We start from the raw sequence: 23221 nt of genomic DNA on the forward strand, positions 1-23221 counted from the left end.
ATTGTTCTTGTCATCTGGGAAGCTCCAAGATGACCTTTGTGTCCTGCAAATCTTTCCCATCCTTTAAAATGTGGCTCACAGGGCTGGCATTGTGGCACAGCAGGTTAAGGCACTGCCAGTGACACCAGCATCACATACAAGGGCCAGTTCTCATCCCAGCTGCTCCTCTTCCAATCCAGCACCATGTTAACATACCTGGGGAAGCAGCAGAAGAGACCTGGATGGAGTTCCATGCTCCTGGCTTTGGCCTAGCTGTTGTGGACATTTGGGGAGTGAGCCAGCAGGTGGATCGATCTCTCTCTCTCTCTCTCTGCCTTTCAGGTAAATAAAATAAATATTTAAAAATAGAAAAAGTGTAGGGGCCAGCACCATGGCTCACTCGGTTAATCATCCGCCTGCGGTGCTGTCATCCCATATGGGTGCCGGCTTCTAGTCCCGGTTGCTCCTCTTCCAGTCCAGCTCTCTGCTGTGGCCCGGGAGGGCAGTGGAGGATGGCCCAAGTGCTTGGGCCCTGCACCCTCATCAGAGACCAGGAGGAAGCTCCTGACTCCTGGCTTCGGATTGGCGTAGCTCCGGCCAAAGTGGCCATTTGGGGGTGAACCAACAGAAGGAAGACCTTTCTCTCTCACTGTCTAACTCTGTCAAATAAAAATAAATAAATAAATAAATAAAGTGTGGATCACACTTCATCCTTTAATAAGGTTTCTCTTATATCACAATTAATTGCCTGAATATAAACCACAATGCTATAATGATCATTTATTCCACTCTTGTAGTACTTTTGTTTATGCTAATAACTAAGATGATTTATGAAGCATATGTTAGCATATATTACATGTGTATACAACCCATCTCTTTAGTCAAATTGTAAATTCACTGAAAGACTTTTTTTAAGATTTATTTATTTTTTATTTGAGAGTCAGAGTTACACAGAGAGAGGAGAGGCAGAGAGAGAGAGAGAGAGAGGTCTTCCATCCGATGGTTCACTCCCCAATTGACCACAGTGGCCGGAGCTGTGCTGATCTGAAGCCAGGATCCAGGAGCTTCTTCCGGGTCTCCCACTCCAGTGCAGGGGCCCAAGGACTTGGGCCATCTTCTACTGCTTTCCCAGGCCATAGCAGAGAGCTGGACTGGAAGAGGAGCAACCGGGAGTAGAACCTGGCACCCATATGGGATGCCGGCACTTCAGGCCAGGGCATTAACCCACTGCGCCACAGCACCGGCCCTGAAAGGCATATTTTTTGTAAGATTTAGTCCTATACATCTCAAACTTCCACAGATTATTGTTTTCCTATTTTGTACATAGGAAGCACTTCCCAAAACTTTGCTGAATGTTTTTAGCACCAAAAATTGTGTAAAAGGATATTTTCCTGGATTTGAATATAACAAGGGCTACAGTGTTAATAATAGATCCTCAAAGAAGAATATACCTTGATATTGAATTGAGGGTAATATTTATTGGATCTATTTGTGAAAAAGCTTGTGATTTTCATATGTAACAAAATCCAAAGTATGACTGTATAGTGGTAGAAAAAATATGAATGAGCAAGATTTCCATTATGCACTGATTATGAAACTTTGTGTGACAACTGGTATTTAGTTTAACTGTAAATAATTTTTTCTAGCTGTTTAGATATATGACTGAAAATCCATCATGTAAAAGTAAAACTACCATTTTTTGTTAAGTTACATCTTCTATAAACAATGCGAGTTTCTAAGAATTTCTGTCCTGGGAAAAATCCATGTTAATATTTTGTTTCCATATGAACCATCATCACACAGACATCAGTTTATACAACACAAACAAGAACAGATTTAGCTTTTGGCCCAGAATGTATTATTCCATTAACTGTTATAGAGCCCATCTAAAAATATGTCTACAACAGAACTACCACACTGTCCATCTAAAAGAGAAATCCAACAGGATGCCCCAAATGATAGGGGGTATTAGGTAAGAGTTTGGTCAATGCATTATTGTTTTAACTATTTATCCCCTATCACTGGTGTCACTTGAAGATGTGCTGTGGAGCTATTAGGCTAGTAAAAGACTCTTCCTACCATCTTCTGGGATAAAAATCTGATATTAAGTAGGTAGGGAAGCTGCTATAAATTCTATATCCCACTCACAGTACTGAGGAAGCCAATTGTATCCCATCTGGTGCCTTCCTGTGGTTGCCTACCGATCCACCAGCTGTGGATCAATATGTTAGCTCATGAAGCAGCCTATGAGACCATAAAGGGAAATCTAACTCCCTTAGAGATAGTTTCAACCAGATGCTAAAACATTCAAATACTGTAAAAAGTAAATGCTAAAACATTAAAATACTGTAAAAAGTAAATGAATATGTGGGTGTATCAGAAATAGCATTTTTTAAAACATAAAATAGATACAATCACAGATTGTGTACAAAAGACATTTAAAAGCTGATCTGAGTGAACAGATGTATGCCATAATACCTGTACATATATTATATCTAGATAAGTAAAGAATCCAAAATGCATCTAACACAAGTAGGTGATTAAGTTAAGCAACAAAAATGCTTATTAAGCACTCATATGATGATTGTTGTGCTGCAACAAAGCTAAGGACTTGGTGATAAGAACTTACTTAGGGACAAATGTTCTTTAAGATAAGCCAGAGAATGTATGATTTCTGTCTTCACTTTATTCACAAATAAGATACGAACTTTAGAGCCTAAAGCAAATGGTTCTCAAACAGGAGCAATTTTATTCCCAAGGAGATATTTGGCAATGTCTAGAGATATTTCCGGTTGTCGTAACTTGGGTGGGGGAGTAGCTGCCACCAACATCTAGTGAGTAGAGGTCAGAGATGCTGCTAAACTTCCTACAATGCAGGCACCTTTCCTACAGCACTCCCTCCAGCCTCGACCATCAAGAAATTATCTGGCCCCAACTGTCTACAGAGCCAAGTTGAGAATGACTGTACTGCCATTTTCTATGGTAGCTCCAACTCCAAGCAATTTCTGTGTCTAGTAATTCCTCTTTGGTGGTTAAGTGCACAGGAGCCAGGGTGATAATTCTGTGACAAGTAAGCTTGAATGTCTTCATATTTGGCTGCTTATTTAGAGGGTAGTTTGGACATTAAAGGATTGAATTGACTTTCAGACTGCTTCTATGCATCCAGACTTCAGGTGTAGGCCAATCAAGTTTGTTTTTTGGTTCTTATTACCTTTTCAGGACAGGATAGGCAATGAAGGAACATCTGAGTGTTTGAAGTACTTGTGGCAGAACATGCAGAACTTAGGCATGTCTGGAAAAAAAGTATACTACCTCACCACAAAAATCCTACGAATGGCTATTACTTAGGTTGTGGGAAAGAGGTCATTAAAACATTTTTTTTTTAACAAAGCATATTTCAATGGGATAAACCATGCTTCTCAAAGTGTGGTCTGGGGACCAATAGTATCAACATTATCTATGAATGTAAGAAAAGCAGAACTTCCAGACCACCCTTGCCTTATTGAAACAGAATTGGCATTTTAACATGATCCTCAGAGGAATACCATTCTAATACATAGAGGAAGAAAGGAGAAAGACAATGATTTTAAGAGCAAAATGAGATGGCAATCAGCAACTCAATCCCTGAATATAGTGCTGGGTCAGGTTCAGGGACAGCCCTGAAGGTCAGAGGGCTTGTGAGTAGGTAGGTGAGAGGAGAGTTATGAAGATAAAAATAGATCTCAGAGGGCCAGATAAAGAAATTAAGATTATTTAGCTCAAAGATAAAACTAAGTAACATGGAGAATTCAAACTCATTAGCTCTCAATATGCTACAAATTACCAGCAAAGCTGACCCCTAAATTGTTTGAAATTGTAATAAGATGAGGCTGGCGCTGCAGCTCACTTGGCTTATCCTCCACCTGCGGCACCAGCACCCCGGGTTCTAGTCCCGGTTGGGGCGCCAGTTCTGTCCTGGTTGCTCCTCTTCCAGTCCAGCTCTCTGCTGTGGCCTGGGAAGGCAGTGGAGGATGGCCCAAGTGCTTGGGCCCTGCACCCGCACGGGAGACCAGGAGGAAGCAACTGGCTCCTGGCTTCGGATCGGTGCAGTGCACCGGCCGTAGTGGCCATTTGGGGGGGTGAACCAATGGAAGGAAGACCTTTCTCTCTGTCTCTCTCTCACTGTCTAACTCTGCCTGTCAAAAAAAAAATTGTAATAAAATGAAAACTTCCTTCTAAATACCTTATAAATATGTTAATGACATAGTCTTATACAAACGATAGATTTTAAAAGCTCCTATAATCAGACCTAGAGATCACTCAAATTTATAATATTAGAGTTACAGAATCTTAGAAACAGAAGGTACATGGGGATACAATCAATCAGTTTAGGCATTCTGCAAAAAATAAAATGAACTCCAGAAAAGCGAAACCATATCTAAAGTCATACAGCTAGTTAGCAGTCAGAGCTGGGATTAGAATTCAAGTCTTTTGACACAGCATCACCCAATTTCAAAGTACCCTTTTATTGTTTGGATTTGTGACCTCACTGAGCTTGTTTTCTTATATTAAAAAAAGGAATAAAGGTTATATTTTGTAAGTTTTAAGAAATATTTCAGAGAGAGAAGTAGGGGTAAGGTAAGGTAGAGAAAGGGAAGGAAAGGAAGTGAAAGGGAAAGGGAAGGGGGAAAGGGGAAAGGAGGGGAGGGGAGATCCTCCACCTGCTATTTCACTCCTCACATGTGGCAATGGCTAGGAGACAGAGCTCCATCTGGGTCTCCCATGTGGGTGGCAGGGACCCCAGTATTTGCGCCATCTTCCATTGCTTTTCCAGGTACATTAGTAGGGAGCTAGATTGGAAGTGGAGCAACTGGGACTTGATATGTGATGTCAGTGTTGCTGGCAACAACACTTAACTTGCTGCGCCACAATGCTGACCCCTGACCCCCAACTCTCAATTTAATGCTCTGCTGTCCTTGTCTTGAAATTCTTAATTCTTTGAAGAAGTGGTCCTGCATTTTCACTGTGCTCTGGGCCTCACAATTTATGTAATCAATCCACCTGGGCAACTCAGCTCCGGCCCATTTACTGGTGAATACAAAAGTGAAAAAGCATACTCATAAAAAGTTAGAAAATAATTAGTAGAAAAATTAGGCAACCTTTAAACTTTCAAGGACAGTGAAATTTTTTTAAAAAAGATTTATTTATTTATTTGAAAGAATTACACAGAGAGAGAAGGAGAGGCAGAGAGAGAGAGTGAGAGAGAGGTCTTCCATTCACTGGTTCACTCCCTGATTGGCCACAATGGCTGGAGCTGCACCGATCTGAAGCCAGAAGCCTCTTCTGGGTCTCCCATGAGGGTGCAGGAGCCCCAGGACTTGGGCATCTTCTACTGCTTTCCCAGGCCATAGGAGAGAGCTGGATTGGAAGTGGAGCAGCTGGTACTCAAACAGGTACCCAAATGGGATGCTGGCACTGCAGATGGCAGCTTTAAATGCTATACCACAGCGCTGACCCCGGGCAGTGACATTTTAATTAACCTCTCTTCAAAGATCAGAATGATGTTTGATCAGAATAAAAAATGATTCAGTACTTCATAGTATGAATTGCCAAACATGAAAACAATTTTAAGATTAGCTGTTGTTTTAGTTTTCCATTGCCATGTAGCAAATTACCCACATCAGGCAGTTTAAAGCAACAGAGCTTTATTCTCTCCTAGTATCTGAGGGTTCTAAATCTGGATGACTGGGGACTACTCTGAAATCAAGGTGTCAGCCTGGGCTGTTTCTGATCTGTAGGTCAGGGTCTTTCTTTAGGGTCACCAGGTTGTTGGTAGAATTCATTTCCTTACAATTAGATGCGGGACTGGGGTCCCTGTTTATTGGTTGTCAGCCAGGGGCTAATCTCAGTTCCCAGAAGTTGCCCACATTCCTTATTACACCTTTAGACCAGCAATGGCACGTTGAATCCTTCTATGCGTCAGACCTATGACTTCCTCTTCTGCAAGTGGACAGGAAAACTCTACTTTTAAAGGTCTCAGTGGGCCGGCGCCACAGCTCACTAGGCTAATCCTCCACCTTGCGGTGCCGGCACACCTGGTTCTAGTCCCAGTCGGGGCGCTGGATTCTGTCCCGGTTGCCCCTCTTCCAGGCCAGCTCTCTGCTGTGGCCAGGGAGTGCAGTGGAGGATGGCCCAAGTCCTTGGGCCCTGCACCCCATAGGAGACCAGGAGAAGTACCTGGCTCCTGCCATTGGATCAGCGCGGTGCGCCGGCCTGATGAGATCTGGTCCACTGGATTATCTCCTTATTTTTAGGCCAATTGTACTATCAACCACAGCAGAAAAGATATCAAATTCACAACACCAGGGATTATGCAGGGAATGTTCGTGGGAGTAAGGATGGGTCTCGGGGACAACTACCCTAGAGAGACTCCTGTGATGAACAGGAGGTTCCTCTACTTTAATTTTTCTATGGAATCCTATCTTGACTCCAACAGTCTTTTCAATTCAATTTAACTTTAACATCTTTATTTTACATGTGTTCACTTAAGCGTAATAAAACTGGCCATGGAGAATTTACTTATGTTTGAGGTTAAACATGGGGGTTTCATTTCTTTGCAAAGGAAAAACTTTAAGGAAAAAGAATATTGCTTTTTAAAAAGCATAGTTAAGGCGCCAGAGCTCTGGTGTGGTGGGGAAAGCCGCTGCCTGCAGCACTGGCATCCCAAATGGGCACTGGTTCAAGTTCTGGCTGTTCCACTTTCCAATCTAGCTCCCTGTTAATGTGCCTGAGAAAGCAGCAGAAGATGGCCCAAGTACTTGGGCCCTTGCGTCCACTCTGGAGACCCGGAAGTTGCTTCTGGCTTGGGGTTGGCCCAGTCACGGCTGTTGCGACCATTTCAAGATAAATCAGCAGATGGAATATTTCTCTCTCTCAATGCCTCTCTCTCTTTGTATCTCTGCCTTTCAAATAAATGTTAAAAAAATCTAGTTAGTATATATCAATATATTTATTTCATTAAGTTTGATACATTCTAAGTCACATTTTCATTTTAGATGTATTTCAAGACAAAGATTAAAATATCTAAAAACAAGCATAAGATTTAGAAAAGATTAATACACTATAATACAAACAATATTTCTCATAAATATGGCAATGTTAGTATTTTCTACATATGAAGTACTCAAATAGACAAGCAGAAATAAGCAGAAGACAAGCCATTTGAAAAGAGGAAATAGACATGACTTATTAAAGTTGGCTCTCGCAGCTGGCGCCGCAGCTCAATAGGCTAATCCTCCGCCTGTGGCGCCAGCACACCAGCTTCTAGTCCCGGTTGGGGTGCTGGTTCTGTCCCAGTTGCTCCTCTTCCAGTCCAGCTCTCTACTGTGGCCCAGGGAAGGCAGTGGAGGATGGCCCAAGTGCTTGGGCCCTGCATCCACATGGGAGACCAGGAGGAAGCACCTGGCTCCTGGCTTCGGATCAGCACAGCATGTCAGCCGTAGCAGCCATTTGGGGGGTGAACCAATGGGAAAAGGAAGACCTTTCTCTCTCTCTCTCTCTCTCTCTCTCTCTCTAACTCTGCCTTGTCAAAAAAAATTTTTAAAAAAATTTACTCAGTGTATACTACATGCTCAAGGTCGTGGCATATGCTAAGTGTAGGGCTGCTATTCAGCCAAAAGCACCATTCTGAATACTTATAATCAGCACCCATCCTTATTTATTGATACCTGCAGTGGTTGTTAAATATTTTGGTTGCAACACGATGTGTGTCAAATGCTTTAATATCTTACAGTAGGTTGAATAATGGCCATCCAAAGATTTCAGGTCCTAATTCCTAGGACTCGTTAATGTTGTCTTGTAAGGTAAAAGATACTGGATAGAATTAAATAAAGTATCTTAAAATGTGAAGATTAGTCTGGTTTAGTTGGGTGGTCTCTAATTGCAATCAAGAGTATCCTTATTTTAAAAAAAGGCAAAAGGAGATTTGATATGAATAGAAGAGGAAAAAGCAATGTGACAATGAAAGCAGAGATTGGAGTGATGCAAGCATAAGTGGAAAACTGGCAGCCAGAAGATGGAGGCAGCAAGGAATGGATTCTTTCCTAGGGCCCCGTTAAAACGGTGGCCCTGCTGAGAATCTTGATTTCAGGCCAGGGAAACTGTTTTGGACTTTTGGTCTCTATAACTTTGCAAAATAAATTTCTATTGTTCTAAGCCACCTGGTTTGTGGTAATCTGTTATAGCAGACAAAGCAAACTAAATAAAATGTTTCAATATTTACAATAATTTTAGGAAATAGGCGCATTGTATTATCTGCATTTCACAGAAAAGGAAACTGAGGTATTGAGAAAATTTACTCAATATGGGGCAAGAATTGGAAGTCAGATCTTTCTAGTCCAAAATATTTAACCACTATGCTGCATTTGGAAAAAAAATGAGGGGCCAGTATTGTGGCATAGTGGATTAAGCCACCACTTGCGACACCAGCATCCCATATGGGCACCAGTTTGCGTCCTAGCTGTTTCACTTCCGATCCAGCTCCCTGCTAATGCACCTGGGAAAATAGCAAAAGACGGCATAAATCCTTGGGCCCCAGCACCCCCGTGGAAGACTCAGAAGCTTGTGGTTTTTGGCTTCTGCCTGGCCCAGCCCCAGGCTTTATGGCCACCTGGGGAGTGAACCAACAGATGGAAGATCTCTCCCTCTATCTCCCCCCATCTCTGTAACTCTGCTTTTCAAATAAATATAATATAAATCCTTAAAAAATAATATGCTAGAATTGTGGAGCAACTGGAACTGGAATAACTCACTATAAACAAGAAACTGGGCAAAATATATGAAATAAGTTCCCAGGCATTGACAACATGCAGTACAGTATTATCACAAATGAGCTCTATAATTGTCTGTTTTTCTGCTGGCAACACTTTTTAGCCTAAGGTATATGGGGGGGGGGTCCCCAAATAGATTATTGTAGTCTGAGTGGAAGAGATCAGTCTGGAAAGGCAGAAGTGATTGGAATTTACAGAGCAGAGTATTATTTCTATGGGAGGAGGGAGTTAAATTGAGAGAATGCCAGACATTTGCAGGGGAGGATGTGTCCTTGATTCTATGGTTGAGTAGGAGGCCATACATGTGCAAGGTGAAATTCTGTAAGTATGGGAAGAGAATGACTTTGAAACTATAAACAATTCACAGAGCTGAAAGACATGAGATTCAACCAGTTTCAAAGAAGCACTGGTTTAACACAGTGAGGAACAAAGAAGGAAAGAGAAGGACAACACTCATGTCTGAAAGGCAAAAGAACAAAGAGCAGATAGGATGGATAGAGATTGACAAGAGTAAAATATTAACAGTAGAATCTCTATAGTGAGTAAATATGCATTGTAAAATTAAAAACTTAATAAGAGTATTATGAAAATTATATGCTCATGAATTGTACAACTTAAATGAAAGGAATAAAATTAAGAAATACTGCTGGTTTTAAAGTACATCCACACATTGGGCTGGCTCCGTGGCTCAATAGGCTAATCCTCCACCTTGCGGCGCCGGCACCCCAGGGTTCTAGTCCCGGTCGGGGCACCGGATTCTGTCCCGGTTGCCCCTCTTCCAGGCCAGCTCTCTGCTGTGGCCAGGGAGTGCAGTGGAGGATGGCCCAAGTGCTTGGGCCCTGCACCTGCATGGGAGACCAGGATAAGTACCTGGCTCCTGGCTTCGGATCAACGCGGTGTGCCGGCCACGGCGGCCATTGGAGGGTGAACCAACGGCAAAGGAAGACCTTTTTGTCTCTTTCTCTCACTGTCCATTCTGCCTGTCAAAAAAAAAAAAAAAAAAAAAAAAAAAAAAAGTACATCCACACATTGATTGATTCCTACTTCCTCTAAAGTTGTTGTCTTAATTCCCCTCTCTGAATGTTACATCTAGTGTTGTATTTTAAGAAATAGAATGCGGAAGAAGTATTAGTATATAACGTCTAAGATAGGTCATAAAAGGCATTTTGGTTCCCTTAGCCTTTTCTCTTGGGTCACTCACTAGGCAAAAGAACAACTACCATCTATTCTCTTGCAAACTCAAGCTCTACAGAGGGGCCAATGCGGTTGGAAATTGAAGTATCTTTCCAATAATCAGCTGTACACTGAGATTTCATGATGTCCGTGAGGAACTGAGGCCTCTTCCAAATACCATACGAGAGAGGGTCCCTTGGAGTAGATCCTCCAGCCCTAACTGACCTTTCATGTAACTGTACCCCAACTGACACCTTCATCCAGTTTTGATCCTGAGCCACAACTACCTGCTGAGCATTCCTGCATTCCTGCCCCACAGACATGATGTGACAATGTTTATTATTCTAGGCTGTTACATTTTGAGTGAATTTATTATGCATCAATAGACAACTAACGGTCACACACTACTGATGCTTACTCAAGAATATACAATCTGAATAGTGCTGTGTCTATTAAAAAATAGAATTAGTGTTATACTTCCAACAAAGAAAACACTATGTCTGGATATTTTCACTATTGAATTATATTAAGTATTTAAAAATAATACCAGCTATTAGCTTGTTCCTTCCCCCACTCCCCCCAAATGAGGAAACTTTATTTAATATTAAAGTTAGGAAGGGTATTTGAAGGGAGCTCGGCTTCACCTGATGATGGTGTTTGTGTTCCTGCTCTTGCCACTGCCATGGAACAAGATGTACTGAGTTTTCTGGGCCTTCTGCTTCTCTCTCAGAACATCCACAGTGCCCAAAGGCATCTTGCTGAATAATTCCTGCTCCTTTCAATGTAACATCTTTTATTTTTATTTTCTTGGTTACTTTCTATTTTTATCTTTGCTTAGCAGAAGTTTTACAATTAAGTAATTTCATGCCGTTTTTATTTTTATTTTGTTTGGCCTCTTTGGGCTCCTAAGCATTCTATAGTTTCATGCCAATTTCGTCAAGTTCTTATTGTCTCCTTTTTAATAGTATTTTTTTAAAAGATTTATTAATTTGAAAGTTGGTTACAGATAAGAGAGGGAAAGGGAAAGACAGAGAGAGATCTATCCACTGGTTCATTCCCCAGATGGTTCCAATGGCCAGGGATGGGTCAGGTCAAAGCCAGAAACCAGGAGCTTCATCCAGGTCTCCCATGGGGGTGGTAGGGTTTCAGAGTACTGGGGCCATCTTCTTCTGCTCCAGGCCATTAGGAAGCTGGATCACAGAGTAGGCAAGACATGAACTGGTGCCCATACGGAATGCTGGCATTGCAGGTGCCTTACTCGCTATACAATGCCTGCCCCTCACTGTCTCAAATTATTGCTTATGCTTCATTATTTTCTTTCTCTCCTGGGATACCAAGTTCCAAGTTAGATCTTGTTTTCTATATTTTGTCACTATTTGGACATTCTAATTTGTGCTTATTGACTAATTTTTTCTTCATCTATGCCTGTTTTGTCAATCAAAATCCTAACTTCAGTCATGGTCATTTTAAGTTCTAGTGTTTCCATTTTGGTTCTCAATTTTCAACACTTTGACAAAATTCTGTTTCTGAAAGTTCCAATAGTTGGAGGTCCTACAGACTTGTTTAATTTTTTGTTACTATCCATTCAAGTCTCTTTGTGTGGCTACTTTTTATTATGTTCCTTACAATATACTTGCAAACCACTCATAGATTTTGGGCATAGTATATTAGTTTTCTATTGCATGACATTACCACAAATTTAGTCTTAACGCACATCAGTTCACAGGCTCTTAAGGTGAAAGGTCCATACACAGCTTAGCTGGATTCTTTGCTTCATGGTCTCACAAGGCTACAATCAAAGTATTAGCTGGAAATGTGCAAGACCCACTCCCCAAATCACCTGATTGTTGGCAGTATTCAGTTCCTTGGACTGCAACAGGGCCTGTTTCTTGCCAACTGCTGGCTAGAGGACACCCTAAGTGGCTTGCCATGTGGCTCTCTCCAAAGACCAGTTCATAATTTACTTTTTTAAAATCAACAATCTTTTAACAAGATGGGCTTTAGAATTTGACACAATCATGTATACAGCATAGTAATGTATACATCACCATATTTGTGATATTCTATTGATTGGAAACATCTCTCTCTCTCTCACACACACACATACACACACACACACACACACACACACACACCAGGAGATAGGGATCACAGGGCCATCTTAGTCTGTCTACCACATGTAAAGTAACTTCCTCCTGAGAAACAAATTTAGATTTGCTTCTAGGAGCTCTAAAAATCTTATGGCCGGCGCCGCAGCTCACTAGGCTAATCCTCCGCCTAGCGGCGCCAGCACCCCAGGGTTCTAGTCCCGGTCAGGGCGCTGGATTCTGTCCCGGTTGCCCCTCTTCCAGGCCAGCTCTCTGCTGTGGCCAGGGAGTGCAGTGGAGGATGGCCCAAGTACTTGGGCCCTGCACCCCATGGGAGACCAGGATAAGTACCTGGTTCCTGCTGTGGGATCAGCGCGGTGCACCGGCCACAGCACTCCGGCCGCGGCGGCCATTGGAGGGTGAACCAACGGCAAAGGAAGACCTTTCTCTCTGTCTCTCTCTCTCACTGTCCACTCTGCCTGTCCAAAAAAAAAAAAAAAAATCTTAGATAACTTCAATGCAATTTCAGAGGTATTTTATTCAAAGCTGAGCTGCTTATCCCTTTATTTACTTACGTTTACTTCTGGATCATTCTTAGTCTTAATAGATAGCCATTGAGGATTTTTTTCAAATTAAAGGAAAGGACTTACCAGTACAGCCCTCATATTTCAATGCTTATTTCTCCTGGTTGCAAGAGGTTATCAACATAGCCACTAAGCGCATCAGTCACTACTTACAGAACTGGCCATTGCCTATGGGGAAAACAACTCACCTACAGCAGTTTTTTTCTTTCTTTTTTAAAATATTATTTATTTATTTATTTGAAAGAGAGAGTTACAGAGAGGCAGAGGCAGAAAGGGAGAGAATCTTCCACCTGCTGGTTCACTCCCCATATGGCCACAAGGGCCAGAGTTTCTTCTGGGTCTTCCACATGGGTATAGGGGCCCAAGCACTTGGGCAATCTGTCGCTACTTTCCCAGGCGCATTAGCAGGGAGCTGGATTGGAAGTGGAGCAGCCAGGACTTGAACCGGTGCCCATATGGGATGCTGGCACTGCATGTGGCAGGTTTACCTGCTACACCACTGCACTAGCCCCACGTACCAGTTTCTATGCTTCCCTAGGAATTCTTCATGTTGTTAGCTCTGATTTGTTTAAGCAGATTTCATTAAAAAAAAAAAAAAAAAAAAAAAAAAACTGTTCAGCTATTACCTTTACTAGATGTTCTCAGCAGATCCAATTTAAATTATTTGGTTTTCCATCACTATAAATCAGTCTTTTAACTTCAAAAACTTACAGTTTCAACATGTAGACAATTCTCAGTGCAGGCCTCACAGTGTCCAGTCTGTCCCTCTGACCCCAGTAGATAAATGTGCTTCAAAATATCCAGCTGCTCCAGGTGGCAGCCAGTAAATACAGCTTTCAGCGTGATGCACAATTTGGACTCTGGTTCCAGTCCACTGAGAGGCTCAGTGAGAGAGCTAGAAGATGACCTGCTTGATGGAGCAACAGCCTCAAGGCCAAGATTAGGGCACAGGGAATGTCACTGTGTCTCCAGGCCAACAGAGGCAGAGGGCCTCAGAGTGCATTGTGTGTTCTGAGAGTGCTCAATGGCACTCAGTTCCCAGCCCCACCTAGAACCACCATGTGCCTGGGAGAGCAGCCTCCCTGCTCTGAATTTTGAGCCCCCATTGTCATCAATTTAATGTACCTCTGCAATACATTCTCATTTCCTTATATTTATCTATAATTAGTACCATTTTGTTCGTGTTTTTATTAACGTTCATAAAATGTTAAAAAATGTATACAAATGATAATCTCTAACAGTAGATGTGTTTCAACATAATCTAATCTACTAAAGAGTATTATTTTTTTCTCCATTAAATTATGTTGAATATTTCTATTTCTGGACATTGCAATAATTTGGAAAAGGAAATCATAGTATTATACACTGAATATTTATAGCTAAAACATGAGCATAGAAATTAGCATAGGGGCAAGGCATAATGGTGCAGGAGGGTAAGCCACCACTTGAGACAACAGGCTCCCATATTGGAGTGCTAATTCATGTTCTGGCTACTCCACTTCTGATCAAGCTTCCTGCTAATGTGCTTAGGAAGGCAGTGGACCTGACATCCATGTGGTGGACCTGGATGGAGTTCTGGGCTTCTGGTTTAGGCCTGGACCAGCCCTGGCTCTTGCAGCCTTTTAGGTAATGAACCAGCAGGTGGAAGATTCTGTCACTTTGCCATTCAAATAAATAAGTCTCTCTTAAAAATAGCACAGACTGCTACAACTTTGCAGATCACTTGTATTTTTCTAGTATTTCTACTGTGAACAACTCTAGATGTATTTCTACATCTTGTGTTGTGCACAACTGTATTGCTAAAGAAAAATAGCTGAGTAAATCAGCATATTGTAGTTATTGTCTATGATGCTATGATATAAATTTAAAATATTTGAATATTTTAATACTAATATGTATTCCGTTTCAAAAGGAATGCCTGAAATTGATGAAAACTTGAACAATATATATTGCATCCCTATCTGTATAATACACTGCTTTAGGAGGATATGACATATATTTGAAGTCTTTTCCTCTTATGTGAATAAAACATCAGTGATTAAGGCTGGGGTTGTGGCACAGGTTAAGATTTTTAATGACTGGATATTTTTGAAATAAATAACTGATAAGGTATAATATTACTCTATCCAGGAATAAGTTAAAAAATATAATCTATCAACCACCATAGTAAAGACCACTAGTTGCACTTTCATCATTCAGTACTCCTCCCAATTTTTCCTGGGCATATGACCACCTGGACAAGAGCTCTCTTCCCTTGCAGTTAGGTGGGAACATGATGACTAAGTTTTAGCCAACAGCATTTAAACAGACATTGGTTACAACCTCTAGGAAATGTCCTTAAAACAAAGGGCTGTGACCTTCTCACTGTTCTTCTTGCTGGCCAGAATGTCTGTGAGAGCTGCAGCTTGAACAGAAACCTTGGATTACAAATTGGAAGTCAAGTACTGAGGTTGGTAGAGTGAGAAAGAAGCCTTGGGATACTTACCTCTGGAATTATTTTAAGTGAGAGGGAAAAAACTTCTCTTTAAGCCACTGGCTGGTTAGGGTTTTCACTTTTATGCAGCTGAATCTAATCTTAATGGATACACATTTCCAATGTAGGCACATTACTCCTTTATTAGAAACTGTAAATGAGAAATTATTTCAACACCTGAAGACCAAACCAGAACAGAAGATTCCATAGGCTCAAGATTTTGAGACATTTTGGAAAGAGTTTTCTGTAAAGTATATCCTTTCCGTGGCATTGCAACATCTTTCTTCTTTAAAAAGGTTACTGGACAAACATCATTTCCACCATCACCTATATAAACAATCTGTGTATAATTCACTGCCTGTTGCAACTGTTTATCTATAAATTCTACTAATACTACATTTTTGCAAAGATTCTTTGGGCACCTACTGCAAGAATGCGTATGGTAATTTTCCACAGTGAGATGACCACTGTTATCAAAAGCTGCTGGATTTGTAAACACTTTATCAAACACATCGTGAAAACTGGCAGCTTCTAAAACCCAATCTATGAAGATTGAATTTGAATCTGAAATAATGATGCAGTCAAATTTATCCTTATTCTTTCTTATAAAGGTGAAAAGTTCCACCATCCCTGGAGTGAAAGGTATTGATGTAACTGCTCTTTTCATTTCATTTTCTCCTACACCTTCATCTCCCAAATATTTAAAAACTCTGCCCATAAATTCTGTCCAAAATCCTTTTTGATACGAATCTTGTAGTTCAATAGGAAGCTTTCTGTTTGGAGCACACTGTACAATCCAGGTGTCACTATTGTCATCTATGATTGTATTGTCAAAATCAAAAACTAGTAAAATTTTCATGGTTCCAGGAGCAGATTGGATTGCCCTGAAAAAGAAGAAATATTATCCTGCAAACATATTGCATTTACATATCTAGTTATTATACTTATTTGAGAAATGTAATGGTTAATCTGTTAAACCAAGGAATATAAAAAAGTGATTAAGCATTTTAAAACCACCACTTAAATATTTTTTCCTAGGAAGCAAAGTTCAAATTTGAGTATATTAAGTGAATGGAAAACAAAGTATCTAAAAAAGACACTTTTAGTATCTTTGTGTTCCTGTGGGGATGAATCTTTGAATAAATGAAACTACAGAGCTATTCAGAGAAAAATAATGAAACAATTTCTTACAAATTTATCACAATTTTAAGAGAGAAAAATGCAGGTTAATAATTCTTAATATCTTTGTCAATTAAAGCTATCCTTATAGTTCAAAATGTTTACAGTAATCTTAATAATAGGTCATGTATAATATACATTCTCTGGGTACTAACCAAAATTCTGAACAAATTTTATGTAACATGAAATCTTGTAAAATAATTTTTAAGAGAGTTTAGCTTGAAACAGATTTCTAATTGCCCATATTAAAAGTGATTAAGGCTGGGGTTGTGGCACAGGTTAAGACACTGCCTGCAACACGGCATTCCATATGGGTACTGGTTCATGTCCCCAACTGCTCTACTTCTGATCCAGCTCCCTTCTAAAGTGCTTGAGAGGCCGGTGCCGCGGCTCACTAGGCTAATCCTCCGCCTTGCGGCGCCGGCACCCTGGGTTCTAGTCCCGGTCGGGGTGCCGGATTCTGTCCCGGTTGCCCTTCTTCCAGGCCAGCTCTCTGCTGTGGCCAGGGAGTGCAGTGGAGGATGGCCCAAGTACTTTGGCCGCAGCCCGCCGGCTGGCAGCCATTGGAGGGTGAACCAACGGCAAAGGAAGACCTTTTTCTCTCTCTCTCACTGTCCACTCTGCCTGTCAAAAAAATAATAAATAAATAAATAAATAAATAAAGTGCTTGAGGAAGCAGTGGGCTCATATTTAGGTTCCTACCACCCACAGTGGGAGACCTGGATGGAGTTCCAGGCTCTCGGCTTCAGTCTGGCCAAATCCCAGTTGATAAGGCCATTTGGGGAGTGAACCAGAGAATGAAAGATCTTTCTCTCTGTGTCTCTCCTCTTTCTCTCTGCAACTCTTTTAAATAAATAAATAAACCTTTAAAAACAAACAAACAAAAAAAACTTACTGCCTGATGCTCTACTTGAAATTCTAAACAAATTACATGCAAACTGGAGGTCAACTGAATTCTTCCAAACCAGAGGCTAATTCTGTTAACAGTTGTCACATGTTAATTTATATCTGCTTCAGCTACTTTATGAGTAATCATACTGCTTATGGTGTAACAATTAGTATTCAATTTTCTGTTTCCATTAGAAAATAATGACAGTTATTACTTATGAATCTCAAGAGAAAAGGAGAGAATAAATTGATGGTAAAGATGAAAATTATCAGGAAAATTACCAGGAAAAGCTATAGTATGTGAGCAATTCTTTATAAAAATATTTTTGAGGGCTCATTACATGCTAGGCACTGGATTAAGAACTTTACAATCATCACCTCATTTAATTATTAGAAGTTATTAAGTAGGAATTACTATCCTCATCTTAAAAATATATACTGGAGCTTAAAGTGACTAAGTTTTTTTTTTCACAGGCAGCGTTAGACAGAGAGAAAGGTCTTCCTTCCGTTGGTTCACCCCCCAAATGGCTGACACGGCTGGTGCACTGTGCCGATCCGAAGCCAGGAGCCAGGTGCTTCCTCCTGGTCTCCCACAAGGATGCAGGCCCAAGCACTTGGGTCATCCTTCGCTGCTTTCCCAGGCCACAGTAGAGAGCTGGACTGGAAGAGGAGCAACTGGGACAGAACCAGCGCCCCAACCGGGACTAGAACCCGGGGTGCCGGTGCCACAGGAGGAGGATTAGCCTAGTGAGCCGCGGCGCCGGCCAGTGACTAAATGTTAATTAAGTGGCAGTGCTGAAATTTTGGACTCAGGTTGGCTTGATTTCAAAGTTCATGCTTTTCAGGTCTATACTCCAGTGCCTAAGAAATAGAACATTTAAAGACTATTCATTAGTTTAAAAATAACAAGTAGGTCATTTTGTAAAAAAAAAAAAAAAAAAAAGGTGTTTAATTACACAAATATTCATTAGTCTCAAAGGATACACTAACTAACACCACATGTATGATTTACTCTATAACCATTCTGAGGTTTAGCCAAAAAAGAAAAGAATTCTACCCACAAGAAAAGAAGAGACCCAGGGCTGGCACTTGGCATAGTGGTTAAGGTACCTACAACTGCACACTGGAATGCCTGGATTTGATGCCTGGCTCCAGCTCCCTCCTAATGTAGATCCCGGGGGAGAGTGGTGATGGCTCAAGTGGTTGAGTTCCTGCCACCCATGTGGGAAACTGGATTGAGTTCTTGGCTCACAGCCAGTACAGGCACTTGGGGAGTGAACCAGCAGATGGAAGCTCTCGCTTTCTCTGCCTCTCACATAAGAAAAAGAAGAGATCACCTAAAAATGGAGAGCATGGCATTTAACCACATATATTTTCCAGTTTACTGCAACAGATTCTTAGAGGAGACAGAATAGAGCTCTTAACTCAAGTACAGTAATCTGTTTTCTTTCAAGTTAGAACTAAGCCAGAGGGATATCACCTGTTGTGGGAAATGTAGACTGTACATAATATTCTGATACTCTGGATCCTGTATCTTTAAATGTCTAGTCCAGGTGTCTCTGACTCCCAGAGATTTAGCTATTGAATTTTCAATTATCACAATATAACAAATACAGTAAGACATAATTGAAGATCAAATGACCATTGCACTTAGGCACATTTTAAATTAAACATCACTTTGGAGCATTCTGAATTTACAATAAAAAAAAACTTTTCAACTGCAACTCATGGTTGAAATCTGCCTTGAGCTTAAGATTTAATTAGCTGCAAGTTACTGAAATTCCTAAAATATTAACATCAAAATATCACAAGACAACTTAGTTCCACTGCTGACCTAATAAATTTTCTTAATTTCAGATCTTTTTCTATTAGTATTTATTTAAAAAATACTTACCCAAATTAGTATTTCCAAGACAATTAACTTTACTTCAGCACAGAGCTTAGGTTAAACAGCCATGACAATCTTCAGCTTTAAACACCACCCAGTTGTTTTTAAACATTATGCCTGTTCTATACGTAGGGTGCAAAATCTTCTGATTGGGAGCAAAGGAAAGGAAGTTTCTTAACTCCTAAAATTAATAAAAGTATTTTACTTTTTAGTTACATACAAAACTGTACACTGCCTATGGGGTATCATGCTTTATTTTGATACGTGGATATATTGTGTGATGCTCAAATTAGAGTAAACATACCTATCTCTGCAAACATTTCATCTTAGTTTTTTTGAAGTGAAAAAACTGAAAAATCCTTTCTTCTAGCTTTTTTGAGATATATAGCATATAATTGTCACCTATAGTCATCCTACTGTATAACAGAACACCAGAACTTATTTCTCCTAGTTAACTGTACTTTGTTTTTAGATTTATTTATTTTATTTTAAAGACAGAGTTACAGAGAGGGGGAGAGAGATCATCTATCTGCTGGTTCACTCCCTACATGGCTGCAGTAGCCTGAGCTGAGCAGATCTGTAGCAAGGAGCTTCTTCCGGGTCTTCCACGTTGGTGCAGGGGCCCAAGTACTTGAGCCATCTTCCACTGCTTTCCCAGGCACATTAGCAAGGAGCTGGATTGGAAGTGGAGCAGCCGGCACTTGAATAGGCGGCATCTTTATCTGCTATGCCACAGCACCAGCCCCAGTTAACTATACTTTAATATTCCTAGATAAACCTTTCTCCCATTTCTCCCCACCCCTACAACTTCTGGTAACCACTATTCTCTCACGATCTATGAGATCAGCTTTTTTAGGTTCCACATATGAGATTATATGGTCTTTGTCTTTCTGTGTGTGGTTTACTCCATTTAATATAATGACCACCAGTTCCATTCATGCTGTTACAAATGACAGGATGTTATTTTAATGGGTAAATAGCATAATGATCACATTTTAAAAGTTCTGAATGTTGGGGCTGATGTTGTGGTGTAGTGGTAAAGCTGCCGCTTACGGCACCAGATTTCAAATGGATGCAGGTTTGATTCCTGGCTGCTCCACTTCTGATCCAGCTCACTGCTAATGTACCTGGGAAAGCATCAGAAGGTGGTCAAAGTGCTTGGGATCCTGCACCCCCGTGGGAGACCCTGATGGAGTTCCACGCTTTTGCTCTTGGATCCACCCAGCTCTGGCTATTGTGGCCATTTGGGGAGTGACCTGAAGGATGGGAGTTCTCTCTGTTTCTCAAATAAATAAAGAAAATCTTTTTTATTTAAAAAAAGAGGTTTTTTTAAAAAAGATTTTATTTATTTATTTGAGAGGTAGAGTTACAGGCAGTGAGAAGGAGAGACAGAGAGAAAGGTCTTCCACCTGCTGGTTCACTCCCCAAATGGGCATGGCTGGAGCTGGACTGATCTGAAGCTAGGATCCAGGAGCTTCTTCCGGGTCTCCCACACGGGTGCAGGGGCCCAAGGACTTGGGCCATCTTCCATGGCTTTCCCAGGCCATAGCAGAGAACTGGACTGGAAAAGGAGCAACCAGGACTAGAACCAGTGCCCTTATGGGATGCTAGCTCCACAGGCAGAGAATTAACCTACTGAGCCACAGCGCCAGCCTCAATAAATCTTAAAAAAAAAGTTTTAAATGTTGTCGTTTCTAAATAAGCTGTTTATTCCTATCAGAAAAGCATCTATCAGCAATGGGAGAAACATAATTAAGCAAAAAACCTTACCTAAATGCAAAACAGGGAATGTTATGAAAAAACAAATTTTTTGGCCGGTGACGCAGCTCACTAGGCTAATCCTCCACCTGTGGCGCCCGCACCCTGGGTTCTAGTCCCGGTTGGGGTGCCGGTTCTGTCCTGGTTGCTCCTTTTCCAGTCCAGCTCTCTGCTGTGGCCTGGGAAGGCAGTGGAGGATGGCCCAAGTGCTTGGGCCCTGCACCCGCATGGGAGACCAAGAGGAAGCACCTGGCCTGGTGTCGGCCATTTGGGGGGTGAACCAACAGAAGGAAGACCTTTCACTTTGTCTTTCTCTCACTGTCTAACCCTGCCTGTTAAAAAAAATAATAATAAAAAAATAGAAAAAACAAATTTTTAATGAGTAGATAAAATCTTAAGAGATAAGCCAATTGATATTTACAGATTTCATTTTTTTCTTTTGTCAAATAATAGAGGAATACAACCTTTTGTTTTCAATAAACATCTAGAAATTTAATGGTATATTTGAAATGTCTCCAAAAATTTAAGAATTTGCATAGATCTATTTTTAAGAATGTGAATCTATTTTTAAACCAATTTGTTAACATTTCCAAAGCAGTTATTAACTCTTTTCTCCAAAAGCATAAGCAATGTCTATTTGGTATGTCTTCAGTAGCCTACGTACTTTGCATAATAATGAAAACTAGAAACCACATATACATCCAAAAATTAGCAACTGCTTAAATAAGGTTTATTTGTGAAAGTCAGCTATTTATTCAGCCAGTAAAAGCTAATATGTTTATTTCAAATTAAACATGTAAGTCACAAAACAGTATGTACAGTATAATCCCATTTTTGTTTTTAAAAACAAATGCTTATGTGTACAGTGGTAGAGTCTTGGGTGGTTCAACTGTAGTTAATACACTTTCTACACTTTTTTTTTTCCCAGAGTAATATAAACTGTTTCAAATCAGTATGCATAGGCTACCTTCTTAAACTTACAAGGGAAAAAAAAAAAAAAGAGGAACCGAAGAACAAACAGTAACTCCAAATCTCCAGACTGACATATTGTGAAGATCTGTAGGTTAGAGTTGAAAACTGGAATCTGAAGTGATCTCTAACCACTATGTTAAATTTGCAAATTAATGACATCACATCTTACGAAATTCAAATTGTTTTGTAACCAATGTAATTATAATTTCACATAATTCTTGTTTGGAGACAATTCTCCATGGGTCTCTGTGGTTCTGTTTAGCTTATGAGCAAGGCACTCACTTGCTCTTTGCTCTGAACTATCTCACAGGTGTCTGCACAGTCAACAGCCTTGAGAGGCTGTCCATTATAAAGAATGAGGTTCCCTAGGCTCAGCACTCCTCTCCTGTAATCCAACATACTCCACATCCAACTGACTTCTTTGCATCATCCCGGGGGAACTGAGGCCAAACTGCTGGTATTCTGGCTATTGCCAGAATCTGTTAGGAGTCTCCTATCTTGCACAAAACTGCAGCACGGTAAGTTGTTAGCTTTTAAATAGGGTAAAAACCTCTGACCCTTCCTAGTTCCTGACATTATTTAAGCTATGCTTCCCAAAACCCACCAGTGCCATATGCACACAAACTAATTTTTGTCTACAAATATTTTGTTAACCCTTCCACACTTACCAGCATTATTACAGCAGCACATCTGAGAGAAAACCTGAAGAAAAACAGCACAACTTCATTAGAATTTTTGTTATTAAAAATCCTGCATCCTCTCATGTTGAGGGAATTCAACTTGGTGCTAAATTATACATGTCACAGCCAATTAACTAGTAATGAAATCACTTGGACATCATGAACATGTTAGAAAAGGATGTTCTGTGGTCAAGCGCAAATCCACTCTCAAGATATTTTTGTGTCAAAAATCCGACTGATCCTCGAATTCAATTTATTAGTTTGTTTACCAAGAAATTTTAACTTAAATAAGTTAATATCAAATTTTAATATTAAATATTAATATTAAAGAAGTTAATATTCTCGGGACAACATTCAATTTTTAACATAACTAAAAAAAAAAAAAATCTTAGGCCATCTAGCCTTGACCATGCCTCAGGAAACAAAAGAGTATAAAAAACTTTACTGTCATTTAATCCCTGGGTTTCCACACCTGAGGGAGGGTTTCGGGCCTTCACACTGCACCTGCGGGGGCCACACACACCAAGGCGAGGCCTGGCGCTCTCACACACCTGCACAGTCCACCCAGAGGTAGGCGTCGGGATCTAGTCGGGGGTCACCAGGAAGAAATGGCAGCAATAGATCGCACCTCACGGGCCTAGGCTTGGCCCCGGCAGCCGCCCTCCCTCCACGGCTTTGGTGCCCCTGGGCGCCCCAGAGCCTGCGCGCCAGGGCCGCCCTTCCTCCACACGCCGGGCCTCCACTTCCCGCGCA

At 40.8% G+C, this 23221-nt stretch overlaps 1 protein-coding gene and 1 long non-coding RNA gene across 12 annotated transcripts in view; both read right to left on the bottom strand.

The window, feature by feature from the left end:
• Nucleotides 1–23221, bottom strand: part of SSB (small RNA binding exonuclease protection factor La) — a 161265-nt gene that overhangs the window by 71265 nt on the left and 66779 nt on the right. The gene's annotated exons all lie outside the window — the stretch shown is intronic.
• Nucleotides 886–23212, bottom strand: LOC103348771 (pyridoxal phosphate phosphatase PHOSPHO2). Of its 11 annotated transcripts, none has more exons than XR_011387265.2 (5): nt 22941–23212; nt 22457–22490; nt 19065–19239; nt 15116–15987; nt 886–1225 (listed from the first exon to the last, which is right to left on the bottom strand). It is a non-coding gene; the product is annotated as a pyridoxal phosphate phosphatase PHOSPHO2 (long non-coding RNA). The 11 variants fall into 11 exon arrangements; XR_011387264.2 differs by lacking the exon at nt 886–1225 and adding an exon at nt 6457–6920 and having other exon boundaries at nt 23020–23212; XR_016230822.1 differs by lacking the exon at nt 15116–15987 and having other exon boundaries at nt 23020–23212.

This window comes from Oryctolagus cuniculus, chromosome 3 (genome assembly GCF_051225735.1).
Source record: "Oryctolagus cuniculus isolate XC-2025 breed Fujian yellow rabbit chromosome 3, ASM5122573v1, whole genome shotgun sequence".
Classification (NCBI taxonomy): Eukaryota; Metazoa; Chordata; class Mammalia; order Lagomorpha; family Leporidae; genus Oryctolagus; species Oryctolagus cuniculus.